We start from the raw sequence: 13,746 nt of genomic DNA, 5'->3' as shown, positions 1-13,746 counted from the left end.
ACAAAGTATTTCTCACGCAGAAAAACATACTATTTATAATATATTTAATATGCCGCAAAGCCCAAAATGTACTATCTATCTGCACCGCTGTCTCTATGGAACTGGGCAGGAAACAAGAGCATCTCCCCTGGAGATCTTAGTTAAGCCTGCCACTTATCAGCCAATCAAAAAAAGGAGCTACACAATAGCCTATCAGCATCATCCTCTTTCACCCACAGAGAAAACCACTGGAGCTGCGAGCATCACTTTGAGCACAGAGTAAGTCATGATCTCCTGTTTTAATGTGACAACGAGTTCACAACTTGTTTGACACAAACAATGACATTTTGACTGCTGTTAGAGAATGTTTCCCAGATAATCAGCATCAGTTTTTCATGAGTATCTGTAACTTATCAAACATTTTTACAGCCTGTCCACTGACAACAGCTACTCAGAACAAGTAGTCTAGGCCAGTGTTTCTCAAGCTGGGGGCCCTGAGATGGTGCCAGGGGGCTCCGTTCTTCTGACATTTTATATAAAATAATGAATTTATCATAAATTCTGTGTCATTAAATCTCAGAAAAATAAGGCTACTAACCACCAGCACTACCTATTATAATTGAATGTTTTATTTAATTCAAATATTAAGTTTTTGAATGTTTTATGTCATAAATCTTCTTTTTGGGGGTGGGGGGTTGGGGGCAAGTAGGGATGCACTGTATACAAGGGGGGGCCGCACGCCGAAAAAGTTTGAGAACCACTGGTCTAGGCCTAGTCATATTTTTGTTATTACGCAATGACTGACATTTTGTCACATTAAACATCTCTCTCCAAATAGGCTTAATAATTTTATTAGCACTATATAAAAAAAAAGTGTATTGTGTATTGAAAGTGTATTGTATCGTCGATGTTTAAGGTCATTGCATCTGTAAGGTTATTGCATCTGTCTTTCAAAAATGTCAACTAAAAGGCAACTAAGCGTTCTCTCATTTGCCATGAGAGGAAAGCCCCCTAAAAAGGCCAGGTTGCAGGATGCTGGCCCAGAGTTGTGTTTGGGTGGGGGGGTTGGAGATGTCACTCTTGCCTGTCATCACAACTTGAGAGCCCTGTACACCATGACAAGACTGAGCACAGCAACAAGACACAAGGTGGTCATACTGCATCATCAAGGTTTCTCCCAGGCAAATATTACAAAGCAGACTGGGGTTTCAAAATGTGCCATTTAAGTTATTTTGAAGAAACACATAGTAACGGAAAGTCTAGGAAGAATTGTGGCCAAAAATCCACATGGAAACAAAGCTAAGCAACTCAACTATGCAGGAAAATATATGATTGGCCCCAAACGTACTCTGCAGTGGGAGAATGACCCCAAACATACAGCCAATGTCATTAAAAACTTTCTTCAAGTGGAGAAGAACAAGGAGTCCTGGAAGTGATAGTTTTGTGACAACAGAACCCTAATATCGACATCTTCAGCTCTGTCTGGGATTATAGGAAGAGACAGATGAATTTGAGGCAGCCTGCATCCAGAGAAGATCTGTGGTTATTTCTCTAAGATGTTGGAAGCAACCTAGATGCTGAGTTCCTTAAAAACTGTGTGCTAGTGTACCTACAGTATGAGAATTAATGCTGTTTTATGAGAATTAAGGGTGGTCACACCAAATATTGATTTGAATTTTGTTCATTTACTTTAAATTTTGTCAACCAATAAAAATAAGCTATAAACACTTCTTTCTTACAGCATTTTTTCACTCATTTCATAAATGCACAGTACTATAGGTTGGGATAGATCTAAGGCAACTGGACAGAATGAGCTAGAATAACAGGAAGGATTGTCAGCCAGAGAGCCTTGTTCTGAATGCAAGGATACAGTAGAGCAAATAGAGATAGAGAGAGATCTTAGAAGTAAGACTTTGTGTCAGATAGAAGCTTAGTGTAAGAGACAGACAGAAAAACATTTGTCCCTACCAGCACAGCACCATCAGGTATGTACTGTTGATCAGCCCTGTTAGCCAGTGTACATGGTTGTGTGTAGAAAAGTATACCATCCATCATATCACAAATCTTAGAAAGAAAAGTTTCTTCTGGTTGGTCTCTAGTTGCCCTCATAGAAATGGTTATATCAAGAAGTTTTGGTAGAAACAACAGAAAAGCAGTTTTTGTTTAAATTCAAAAGAATTATCATTCGTGTTTGAAAAAATCACAAATCCCTGTTAAATTCCTTAGATCACCTGACTTACAAGATCATATTGTCCAACATGCAAAATGCAGCTAGAGTTCCACATGTTAAAGGGGTGGTCCAATAGCAGGTTGTTCCGGATGTTAGAAGTTTGCTATAGTAAAATTCTGCTGTTAAAACTAACCTTATTCAACATATTAAGTTGTTTAACTTTTTTGGAAGTACTCTTATGTAATCTTATGTTTTATTAATGTTTTATAAGTGTACTGATGTATTACTACAGTGTTATAAGCACTTTTTAATTTATATATGGTTATAAGCATGCCAACTTGTCATTGCTGTTTGCATAAAGCATGGCAATATGTTATTTATGTTGTTGAAAAATATCAATGTGTTATGGCTGTGTTATATGCATATCTTGATATTACTCTCTCTCTCTCACTCATTATCTACCACTTATCCGAACTACCTCGGGTCACGGGGAGCCTGTGTCTATCTCAGACGTCATTGGGCATCAAGGCAGGATACCCCCTGGATGGAGTGCCAACCCATCGCAGGGCACACACACACTCATTCACTCACGCAATCACACACTACGGACAATTTTCCAGAGAAAATCAATCTACCATGCATGTCTTTGGACCAGGGAGGAAACCGGAGTACCCAGAGGAAACCCCCGAGGCATGGGGAGAACATGCACACACAAGGCGGAGGCAGGAATCAAACCCCGACCCTGGAGGTGTGAGGCGAACGTGCTAACCACTAAGCCACCGTGCCCCCTGCTCTTGTTATTACTGTGTTATATTAATCTTACAAGTTATTATTGGCTTGTAAATATTCAGATATTATTGTTAAAAGAATTTATACATATTATACATCTGTATTATAAGTGGGCTGATGTGTTATAAGCATCCTTATATGTTTTTCCTATGTTCTAAGCATGTCAACATTTTATTACTTTGTTATAAAAATATAAAATTTATATTACTGTAATTATTATTAATGTGTTATAAGTACCCTTACTGGGTTAATAGTGCCGTATATGTTATTACTATGGTTTAAGTGTGCCTATATGTAATTACTATGTTTTAACAATATGTTATTACTGTGTTATAAACTGGCTGATATGTTATCACTGTGATATAAGCACCCTTATGTTTTTACTGTTATATGCACCACTACATGTTTTTACTGCGTTATAAGCATGTTTAGATATAATTACTTTGTTACAACAATGCAAAGTTGTTATTACTGTGTTTGAAGCAGGCTGAAGTGGTATTACTGGGTTAATAGCGCCTTTATATCTTATTACTATGGTTTAAGCATGCCAACATGTTATTACTTTGTTATAACAATATAATGTTGTTATTACTGTTATAAACTGGCTGATATGCTATTACTGTGTTATAAGCACCCTTATATGTAATTATTGTATTATAAGCATGATTACATGTAATTACTTTGTTATTAAAATATAATGTTATTACTGTGTTATAAACTGGCTGATATGCTATTACTGTGTTATAAGCACCTTCATATGTAATTACTGTATTATAAGCATGCCTACATGTAATTACTTGGTTATAACAATATAACATTGCTAATACTGTGTTATAAGCATGCCTACATGTAATTACTGTGTAGTAAGCATGCCTACATGTAATTACTGTGTTATAAGCATGTCTACATGTAATTACTTTATAACAATATAACTATTACTGTTATAAACTGGCTGATATGCTATTACTGTGTTATAAGCATCCTTATATGTAATTACTGTGTTATAAGCATGTCTACATGTAATTACTTTGTTATAACAATATAATGTTATTACTGTGTTATAAACTGGCTGATGTGCTATTACTGTGTTATATGCACCCTTATATGTAATTACTGTGTTATAAGCATGTCTACATGTAATTACTTTATAACATAACTATTACTGTTATAAACTGGCTGATATGCTATTACTGTGTTATAAGCATCCTTATATGTAATTACTGTGTTATAAGCATGTCTACATGTAATTACTTTGTTATAACAATATAATGTTATTACTGTGTTATAAACTGGCTGATGTGCTATTACTGTGTTATATGCACCCTTATATGTAATTACTGTGTTATAAGCATGCCTACATGTAATTACTTTGTTATAACAATATAATGTTGTTATTACTGTGTTATAAACTAGCTGGTATGCTTTTACTGTGTTATAAGCACCCTTATATGTAATTACTGTGTTATAAGCATGCATACATGTAATTACTTTGTTATAACAATATAAAGTTGTTATTACTGTTATAATCTGGCTGATATGCTATTACTGTGTTATAAGCACCCTTAGATGTAATTACTGTGTTATAAGCATGTCTACTTTGTAATTACTGTGTTATAAGCATATAATTACTTTGTTATAACAATATAACATTGTTATTACTGTGTTATAAACTGGCTGATATGCTATTACAGTGTTATAAGCACCTTTATATGTAATTACTGTGTTATAAGCATGACTACATGTAATTACTTTGTATTAACAGTATGATGTTGTTATTACTGTGTTATAAACAGTCTGATATGCTATTACTGTGTTAAAAGCACCCTTATATGTTTTTACTGTGTTATATGCACCCTTTCATGTTTTCACTGTGTTATAAGCATTTTTAGATATAATTACTTTGTTACAGGCTGAAGTGGTATTACTGGGTTTATAAGCATCTTTATATGTTATTACTATGTTTGAAGCATGCCATTACTTTGTTATATATTTTGTTATATACTGGCTGGTATGCTTTGTATGCTGTGTTATAAGCAATCTTATATTTAATTACTGTGTTATAAACATGTTTAGATAACACTATTCCTGTGTTATAAATAGACTGATGTGTTATTACTATGTTGTAAGCATGCCGACATGTAACAACATTGTAATACATGTAATATAATGTTGTTTTTACTGTGTTAGAAGCGGCTGACTTATCATTACGGTGTTTTAAGCCACTTTGTATGTTATTACTATGTTATAAGCATGCCTATATGTAATTACTTTGTTTAACAATGCAAAGTTAGAAGCAGGCTGAAGTGCTATTACTGAGTTAATAGCATGTTTGTATGTTATTAAGCATGCCTACATGTAATTACTTTGTTATAATATAGGGTTGTTATTTTTGTGTTATAAGCACCCTTATGTTTTTACTATGTTAAAAGCATATCAACATGTTATTACTTTTTTTATAACAATGCAATGTGGTTATTGCTGTGTTATAAGCATCCTTATGTGCTATTATTAAGTTCTAATGTAATTACTTTTTTATGTCAATTTCAAGTTGTTTTATAATCAGGCTGACATTTCCTTACTGTGTTATAAACATGCATATTATTTCTGTTTTGTTCAATTTGTTATTTCTGTTTCATAAGCAGGCTGATGCTTTATTAATGTGTTATAAACACCCTTCAATGTAATTCCGATTTTATAAGCATTTCTACATTATTAATTTTTTTATTACTGTTATAAACAGGCTGACATGTTATTAATGTGTTACAAGCACCTTAAAATGTTTTTACTATGTTAGAAGCAGGTTAATGTGTTATTACTGTGTTATAAGCAGACTGACATGTTATTACTGTGTTATCTATTAGAAGCTTTACATGCTATTTCTATGTTATAAGTATGGTTACATGTAATTACTTTTTTAAGTTACTGTTACAACCATAAGCATGCCAACATGTTTGTACTGTGTTATAAGCATGCTTTCCATTTTCGATGCATTCTAATGTGTTGTAATTGTGTTAAAAGCTGTTAAAAGTCATTGTGCTGTTCTTATGTTAAAGCACTCGTTTTATTACTCAGTTATAAGTAATGTTACTGTGTCATGAGTATTTGTATTGGTTGTATTTTTTCTATATTTACTGTGTTTTAAGCAGGATGATGTGTTATTACTGTGTTGAGCATGCCAACTTTTTTGACTGTTTTATCTTCTTTTTTTTTTTTACTTTTTTCTGTCTTAGAAGCATTACAATGTTGTATGTAATTTGTAATATGCTGTAATAAACATGCCAATTTTAATTTTTGTTATAAGCACCCTTATATGTTATTACTATGTTATAAGCATGCCTACATGTAATTATTTTGTTATAACATTTCAAAGTTGTTATTACTCTGTTATAAGCGGGCTGACATGTAATACATTTTTTGCGTTACTGTGACAATTATAAGCATGTAAACTTGATTTACCGTTATTTTTTCTATTTTTCTGTATTTGTTTAGCTTATAGCAAGAACACAAAACACGTGTGTTAACAGATGTGTTATTATTGTGTTTTTTAATCTTATTAATGTATTATAAGCACTCCCATGAAGTACAATTATGTTACAAGCACTCATGAGAGGTTTTTTTATAAGTACTGTATTATAAGCATGAATGCCTGCTTTTATAACAGTCTGCATTATAAAGATTACTTGAGTTATTGCTGTTTCAAAAGTACTCAAATGTTCTGTAAAGAACTTATGTCACTAGCATTATTACTGTATTATAAGCATGTTGACATATTGTTATAACATACAAGATAAAAACGTTTTACGTTTTCAAAATTCCTGTTACTAATCTAAATGCATCTAAAGTTAACTGAATTTGGAATATTCTCTTATCTGAAAGAAAATATATAATAAATCTGAGCATTTCTTAGATATAAATAATTCTCCTCACTGAAAACTGAATGGAAAAGCCATGGGCTGGCTTCAGTTACATCCATGAGTGGCAAACAGTTAATGCTAATTCAGCTATGCTAATATTCATTTTGCAGGGGGATGGTGCTTGGGGACTCGTCAGTGCCACACCTATGGGTTTTCTTCATAAAAATGTCACAGTGCATCGATTGTTAATCCAACTCTATTTTAAACAAGTCTGATCCTCACATTTACTGAGACCTGGAAATGGTAGCAATGTGTCAGCACCTCAGAGTTTCTAATCCTCCTCTCTCTTCTTCTTAATACCACACACACTGTCTAATCAGTGTTTAAGCCTCCGTTTATCCTCACATAAGACATACACTCTTCTCTACTTCACTAATTCCTCTTCCTATTACTCTCACACACATTGACTTAAAAAGCATTTATTTGATAAGTTGATTACTTAGATGTAATCAATCAGATTAAACCTGATTAATACAGATTAATAAATCAATTTCTGCAAGCTAATTTATTTGTTAATGTTTTATTGCTGACAGTGGCACAGGAGGTAGCATTGCCATCTAATGCATTTTCAGAGTAAACTGTAAGTGGTTGAGAGTAATATAGATAATATAGTGTCACACAGAATACAGTCTAGAAACTTGTTTTTTAGCTATTTTCGACCTACATTTGTTCACCTTTGATACAAAAGTTCTGAATCTCAACCATAACTGACACGAGCGTGGGAATAAAACGGACCCAAATGCAGGACAGACAATTAAACGGGGTTTAATAACAAAAGACACAAAACATGACACGGACTAAAGACGGGACAAGACAACAGTAGATTCTGTGATAAATAGACAGGGTAATCACAATGGGAAACAGGTGTGGAGGCAGGGAGGAGCAGACGAAGGTGGGGCAGACATATGACGAGGAACGTAAACACATGCACGTGGCCAAAGTCCAGGCTGAGTCCTGACAGTAAACAACAACATACCCCCCAGGGGGCACACGGTGAGGTAGATGGGGGGAGCAAGGACCATGGCGAAGGCACGTGGACGTCGCTCGGCCGATGGCGAAGGCAGGTGGGGGGGAGCAAGGACCATGGCGAAGGCAGGTGGGGCGGAGCAAGGCACACGGCGAGGCAGGTGGGGAGAGCAAGGCACACGGTGAGGCAGGTGGGGGGAGCAAGGCAGACGGCGAGGCAGGTGGGGGGAGCAAGGCACATGGCGAGGTAGGTGGAGGGAGCAAGGACCACAGCGAGGCAGGTGGGGGAGCAAAGCACACGGCGAGGCAGGTAGGGGAAACAAGGCACATGGCGAGGTAGGTGGGGGGAGCAAGGCACAGGTCGGCGCAGCCGGAGAGAGCCGAGCGACGTCTACAGCCGAGCTGAAGGGCCGAGCGGCGTCCACAGCCAAGCTGGGGAGCCGAGCGCTACCCCTGATGCACCGCGGCCAGTCCCACCTCTCAAAACCCAGGAACGGGGGGGGATCCTCCACCAAACAGAACAAATCTAAAGGGGCCAAACAGGGGCCAGCAACACCCCCATGGACAGGAAGTGATGCAGCGTCCTCCACGGAAACCAGATGTGAAGCGACGCCCCCCACCGGACAGGTGCGGGGTGATGTCACAGGACACTGAAAAAACTAAACAAAACTCAGGCTGGTGACATGGCCCGCAACCAGGAAGTGAGGCGGTGCCCCCCGCGGAGAAACCAGAAGCGGAGCGGCTTCCCTCATCGAAAAAATGCGGACCGATGTCACCAAAACCGCAAAGTCCAGGGGAAAAAATCCAATAAGGAAAAAAAAAAGGCTCCCAATCGGCTGGTCCAGGTTACAGCTATTCTGCTGGGTCTTGGTGCAGCGGAATCTTCTGTCACGAGCGCGGGAATAAAACGGACCCAAATGCAGGATAGCCAAATAAACGGGGTTTAATAACAAAAGACACAAAACATGACACGGACTAAAGACGGGACAAGACAACAGTAGATTCCGTGCTGCACAAGGTAACGCGGCACAGATAAATAGACAGGGTAATCACAATGGGAAACAGGTGTGGAGACAGGGAGGAGCACACAAAGGCGGGGCAGACACGTGACGAGGAACGTAAACACATGCACGTGGCCAAAGTCCAGGCTGAGTCCTGACAATAACGATGAACACAGATAAGCTAATTTTATTTAGAAGGTATGACAGATTTCAGTAAGCATTCAGTAGCATAATACCTGCCCCAATGGACCACTATTAGTGCTTTTCTTTTTGACCACTTCAATTACATCTCAATAACATAATTTCAAATCTCTATGCACTTGTGCTAAAGTGAGAAAAAAACATGGACACCTCCATGATTATATTCTGTTAGCAAACATTTTTGTAATTGTGTTATTTGTATTTTTGAAAACAATTGTGATGAATTTGTTATTTGTTTAAATGACAATAAAAGATATTTTCTATCTCATGATCAGTAAACAGTAATCAGTAGGCTAGACACGAAGATAGACACATGCACATGCTCATCATCTGCTTATAAACTGATTACAAACTTCATATTGCAAACATATAATTGTTTGTAGTCCCTAATGTGTGTCTCATTTAGACTATTCTTTTAATTCTTAGTGCCTGAATTATTATTATTAAACCACATTCAAGGTATTGAAAACGGGCTTATGTTGTTTCAAAACAAAGGCGTGTCACTCTTGCAAAATCTAGGCCTTTTTTCAAAAGCATCATCATCATCTGCCCTCCTCTTAAACTCAGATCATCACAGGCTAAGCTCATCATTGATTTGTGAACTATAAAGTCACCCTCATTTTTATCTGTTTGGTGCTAGAACAGAAGAATACAAACTGGGCTGGATGCCTAAATAACCCAGATAAGGAGATACATGTTGGTAAAAAGGCCTGTTTACCTCTTTGTTGTTTTAAAAGCAATCTGCAATTAAAACCATTAAAGATTAGAATGATTGTAATCAATATTTTGCAGCTTTGCTTTGGTGCAAGTGCAGCAATAAAAACAAGGCCCAGCTGGAATTGCCTTGAGCAGAAAACCTAATGGAGACCAATTAAAATAAGAGGATTCAATTTGGCTAACACAACAGGAATCTAACGATAACGTGTTCTCTAGATTGAACTCCATCATATTTGTTATGCCATTTTGAGAAGCAACATGAAACAGAGTAGATTGGCACAGAGTCCTTATTTCCTTTAAGTAATAATAATAATTTCTATTCATTGTACCTTCCTAGGTACTGCCATTAAGAGAACTTGATTGATTAGCAATACTCAGTAGAAATTCAATAATATTATCTGGATCTAAGCAAATATAGTATTTTTTAGGAGTAAATTAATAACAGCTGAGTGAAATGTAAAATCAGAGGCAAAAGGACAAATAACTATATATAAAAATAACTTAATTGTGCTTGTGCTCCCTTTTTTCGTTTCATGCACTGTTCTTTCCTCTCTGTGAACAGGTTTTGAGCCTTTTCATCATTCTAAACCACTGTGTTTTCACCACTGTGAAACAAAATTTGTATACTTGTCTCTATAGAGAACTGAAGCATCCTTTGCACAGGTGAGTGAGTTGTGGAACAGCAGGTTCACTGTGCTGCAGTTATCTGAACCTCAGAACTGAAGCCAGACATAATTAATGGCACATTTTCAGCAGCAAACAGTGACTAATTGTGCCAGACAGATATAGTGAGGAATTAATGACATGCATACAGCACTCTCCACACTCCCCCACTGCTCCAATTTACCGCAAGATTAAAGACGACTGCCAAGTTTACTAAATGAAGAGCACGGGGGGAACGCAAAGACTGTGTGTGTGTGTGTGTGTGTGTGTGTGTGTGTGTGTGTGTGTGTGTGTGTGTGTGTGTGTGTGTGTGTGTGTGTGTGCGCGTGTATTTGGTGTGATGGCAGAAGGGAGTTTCGCTATCTCTCATTCACAGGCGATCATCTGCGTTATCGTGTTTGTGCTCTCGTGCCGGGTGAAGGAGGTAAACAGCGCGAGCTCCATTTGGATCACAGCTTCCCGTCACCTGTAATGAAACAACTTCCGCTGGAGGACACAGAGAGACAAAGGGGCTCAAAGACAAACTTAATGCTCAAACTGCTGTATTAGCAGCATGTAGTAATAACAGGTACACCATTTTGACATTTACTGTTAAGTACGGAAGCATGGACTAGCATACTATTTTGGCATGAATGAGAACCTGCAGTAGCGGCACTTTACCGTAGATTTTAAGTGGCTAGTGATATTAATTACAACATAACTAAAATAAAAAGAAGCTCTCACACATTACTTAGCTTTGTATGGAATTTACAATTTAGTAACTCATATGGAGCAATTTATATGTACCTTTGTGTACTTTTCAGTAAAAGTTCCAACCTACATCTACATCTTTTCCCATATATACAAATACACCTGGAAAACCACACAAAAGAGCCATTTTGGACATTGTAAAATGATATTGCCTTCCGTGCTCTCATTTTTGTAATATATCTTAAAACAGAAATATTTCTTTAGAAAATAAGCTTAGAAACATGGTCTGAACGTATACTTTGCCATTTTGCAGAAAAAAAAATTATTTAATTGACATTAGTGAAAATTCATTCATTCATTCATTTTCTACCGCTTTATCCAAACTTCTCGGGTCACGGGGAGCCTGTGCCTATCTCAGGCGTCATCGGGCATCAAGGCAGGATAGACCCTGGACAGAATGCCAACCCATCGCAGGGCACACACACTCTCTCATTCACTCACGCAATCACACACTACGGACAATTTTTCCAGAGATGCCAATCAACCTACCATGCATGTCTTTGGACCAGGGGAGGAAACCGGAGTACCCGGAGGAAACCCCCGAGGCACGGGGAGAACATGCAAACTCCGCACACACAAGGCGGATGCGGGAAGCCCGACCCTGGCGGTGTGAGGCGAACGTGCTACCCACTAAGCCACTGTGCCCCCACATTAGTGAAAATTAATATTTGATTATTATTCTATAATGTAATGATATTAGCAGTCTCAGTATATTTTAAACTAGCACAACACTGTCACTATCTATCTTGTCCATTCCTCCTTCTCCACTCATATTGTTCACACAGCCTAGCCAAATGGGAAAATGCTACCCCATGTATGTCTAATAGCACTTGTTGATGCCCCTTTATTAACACTACATGCAATAATAAGGCAATGCAGCATCAGTTGAGCAGTCCATATGTTGCCCTGTGACTCCACAACATCTCAAACAAATCAACAAAAATAGGCTCATATTTGTAAAAAAAAAACAAAACAAAACAACAACAACAACAACAAAAAAAAACAGTTTAAATTCTTTGTCTCTCAAAAGGTAATTAACAGGATTCAAAATACATGGAATTATTAACTTGGATTAATGGTGATTTAAATTTTTTAGAAGGCTTCTCCAATAGATGAGTTGCCAATGGGTGTAAAATCATGCTGTTCATCTAAAAAATCTGACGCAAAAATTTTATTTGTTATAGGTCTACCCCTGTAAGTGATAGGTCTACAGCTATAAATTTCCTTTTAACCGTTATCTACTGTTCAGATCAAATATATTTGACAGGATAATAAAATTAGCTAGCTTCATAGGTAGATAGCTAACTGGTTAGTTTGATTGTAGACATAGATAGCAGCTCAAATTATGTATTATTTGATGGGTTTGTGCTTATTGTACTAAACAGTTTCTACTTACTACATTCAACAGTCAAATTCCATTAGCGCTAATAACTGCAAGAAAGAAGTCAAAATTTTAGTCAAGTTATCTACAAGATGTCAAAAACTGCAAGTTAAGTCAAAAAGGTGACACACTGCTGTTGCTGTTAGGATGGACAACATGTTATAAAACCAGCTCTATCCTTGATAAGCATATATGCCTCAACTGAGGCTTCCTTCAGATTCTTGTCTCTTTATAGCTCAGGGAGGTGCAGCTCACTCAACTAAAGAAAAGCTCATGGTCTTACTCATCTTAAACTATCACACGTCAACTTCCGAGTACGATGTGTATAAAGGGAAAGATGTGAGAGAATTGTGTCAGATCATTGACATATATATAGAGGGGATGTAACTCAATAGGATTTGTTTATTTATTTATTTTCAGATTGAAAAAGTTATGCTTCCTAAATAAACAGACACAAACACTGTGTGGAGTATTTGTTTTTCTTTAGAAAGCTTGCCAATAAAGCATCACAATAGATGTGGATCCTGCAGGACAAAACAAAAAGACTTCAGAAGCTAGTGGGGATGGTTGCCAGGTGTCAGCAAAATTCCCATTCCAGTTACAATTCAAAAGCTGCAGAAAAAGATTTGAAACTAGTCCAAAATGTTCAGGCATTTGAAAGGTAGCTGCCTGTTTCTTCTTTTTCCCCATTGTGGTTTCATGGGAAACAAGTAAATAGTGGTGCACTTTTCGAACTACAGATTTGTAGTATATTTGCAATATTTGGCCATTATGAACAGAAATTGTCAACACTGTTCACATATGTTAAAAGAACAAGTTAAATTAATATGATATTAATTGGGGGGCACGGTGGCTTAGTGGTTAGCACGTTTGCCTCACACCTCCAGGGTTGGGGGTTCGATTCCTGCCTCCGCCTTTTGTATGTGGAGTTTGCATGTTCTCCCCATGCCTCGGGGGTTTCCTCTGGGTACTTCGGTTTCCTCCCCGGTCCAAAAACATGCATGGTAGGTTGACTGGCATCTCTGGAAAATTGTCCATAGTGTGTGATTGCGTGAGTGAATGAGTGTGTGTGTCCTGCGATGGGTTGGCAGTCCGTCCAGGGTCTATCCTGCCTTGATACCCAATGACGCCTGAGATAGGCACAGGCTCCCCATGACCCGAGAAGTTCGGATAAGAGGTAGATAATGTATGAATAAATGAATGATATTAATTGGA

Source organism: Tachysurus fulvidraco, chromosome 12, assembly GCF_022655615.1.
Source record: "Tachysurus fulvidraco isolate hzauxx_2018 chromosome 12, HZAU_PFXX_2.0, whole genome shotgun sequence".
NCBI classification, from domain to species: domain Eukaryota; kingdom Metazoa; phylum Chordata; class Actinopteri; order Siluriformes; family Bagridae; genus Tachysurus; species Tachysurus fulvidraco.
This window is presented reverse-complemented; position numbering follows the sequence as displayed.